This window comes from Urocitellus parryii, chromosome 10, assembly GCF_045843805.1.
Source record: "Urocitellus parryii isolate mUroPar1 chromosome 10, mUroPar1.hap1, whole genome shotgun sequence".
Classification (NCBI taxonomy): domain Eukaryota; kingdom Metazoa; phylum Chordata; class Mammalia; order Rodentia; family Sciuridae; genus Urocitellus; species Urocitellus parryii.
The window spans coordinates 126,650,998-126,653,436 of record NC_135540.1 but is presented as its reverse complement, the minus strand read 5'-3'; positions in this window follow the sequence as shown (position 1 = coordinate 126,653,436).

The following is a 2,439-nucleotide window of genomic DNA, read 5'->3' as shown; positions in this document are numbered from 1 at the left end:
GGCCCCCTTTCACATAAAGATAACCCTCCAAGGTCCCCTTGGGGTCTGGACTTTGTAAGCCTAGGGTCTTTCCCAAGTTGTCAGGGTGGGCTGTGGGGGCAGGCCCTAGGGAGAGGCCAATGACCACCTCGGCTAAGAGAGGGGACCGTGACTCCTTCTGCCCTGTGCAGTACCTGGCTCAAAGTGAGCCCTCAGCAAAGGTCTGAAGGAGCGAAGGAACCCACCACCCAGGAGCCCAAGACATTTGCTCTTTCCCAAACCAGAAGCTGCTTCGCCTCTTGGAACTAACACTCGCTCAGGAGTACAAGTGGCAGTCACTGGCCTGAGGGTGGGCTGTGGCTGGGTGGACCACTTTCACTCATTGACATTTGACTGGGATCAGTCATTAACAAGTGTATGCCAGGTGTAAATTATTATTACTATTATTATTTTAATTAGTTTTAATTAGTTTATTGAGTTGGGTGTTCTCTCAGATCCAAATACAAGCAACAGTAATATAGCACTTAAAATATCTGATTCAAGAGTTCCAGCCCAATGCTTCCCACCTGCATGAACTTGACCTGCCAACACCTAACTGCTTCCTATGAAAACCTGGCCAATCCGACCTCTCTCGTTAAGGGACGAGAAAAGGATATGCAAGATGGCTCTCAACGTAAGCTCTCTGCAGTGAAATCAATCATCGTGTCCCTGTCGCCGCTGTTGTTCTTAGTCTGTTGTCTTTAGGAGTAAAAGGAATGGGTTCCTGGTGCTTTTCCCTACTCTTTTTATTTCCTTTTCTCTAGAATGGAGAGAGGAGCTCCAGGCCTCTGCCATTAATTAGATTACAGAAATCTTGCAACAACAGGAGCTATCATTTTAGAAAACATTCTTTCCCACTTCATTTGTCTGAATCAAGCCTGCTTCAGTTAACGAAGACTCTCCAGGAATAGCAGAAGACTTTCACAGCTTCAATCAATAGCCTCCAAAGCAACGCTGACCAACTACCAGAGCCAAGCAATCACACCTGGCAGGTGGAAAGGGGCGTGGTGTTGGTGGGGACTCAGTGCGACTGTCTGTTGGTGCAGGCGTAGGACCAACCCCTGCTCCGTAGGTGTGGGTCACACTTCCACACAAACCCTCCAAGCACCACTTAGGACCAAGAGTGGTTTGTAATCCCCCCGATGGCATCAAGCCGCGGCCAGTAGCTGCTTGGCTGTTTGTCTTTGCCTTGAACACTCGTGGCGAAGAGAGGCTCAGAGGAACGTGTGAAAAAGGAACTGGGTCCATCGCAGTCTCCGCTGGGCACAGAACGGGGCTGGATGTTTCACCCTAACATTTGAAGTGGTCCTATGGATGTTTTCCTACTGAAACCACCACAAACTGTTTTAAGCCCCCGCTCCTGTATCATCTCAGGGATCTGGAAGCCAGAAGCCCTCGGCCCGCCTCCCTGGACTAGCCTCAGGGTGCTGGTGGGGCTGAGCTCCTTCCTGGGGCTATTTCCTTGTCTTTCCAGGGGCCCCCCATTCCTTGTCCAGGGGCCTCTTCCTCCATCTTCAAAGCCTAACCTCCAACCCCTGCTTCTCTCATCCATCTCCTTTTTCATCCCAGATACTCCTGACTCCCTCTTATGGTCCCTCTGTGGTCCACTGGGACCCTGGGCAATTCATGTCCCCATCTCAGAATCCTTAACTTTATCACGTCTGGACAAACAAGGTAACGTACTCACGAATCCGGGGACTGGGTGGCGGACCTCCTCGGGGAGCATCCCCCTGTTGCCATGAGGGACATGAAGAGGAATGGGGCCGAGTCTCCTGGGAAGGCGGAGAGCACCCTGCCCCGCCCCCACCCCAGCCCTGGCATCCTGGGCAGCTTTTCTGGAAGCGCGTCCTGAGGAGACGGTCCACGTCCTGGGTGGCTCAGTCCAAGGTCCCCTCACCTTTCCCTGCTCGGTCCTCCGGGGACTGTCACTCTCTCTGAGGCTGCTTGTCGGGCAGCTGCTGGCTGGGGTCACAGCAAGAGGGACTAGCAAGGGACCGAAGGTGGAGGAAGGAAGAGCTGGGCATCCCCCCCCCCACCCGTCCCCTGTCCACCTCAGGTGTCCTCTCAGCTTCACAGTCCCCCCACGTAAGCCCACCATGCTCCCAGCTCCCTGCAGGTGGCCCTACCCCTGGGCTCGGTAATAGCACCTCCTCCCTGGGAGTGGCAAGGCTTCCTGTTGCTGCTAATTTCTGGGTGACCTCTCTGACACCTAAAGTGACTTCTCAGCCCCTCCATCACCAACGTGACAAATTCCTGCATGAAATTTCCTCTCTACAAATACCTCAAGTGGCTTCTACATGCCTAGTTGGGCCTTGATTGATGAAGTTGATAAGGAACTATTTTAAGTAGGCTTTAGAGAAAAATAGACACTGAGTTCAATGAAACTGTCACCACTGAAATTAGTTCTGAAATTCTTGTTTC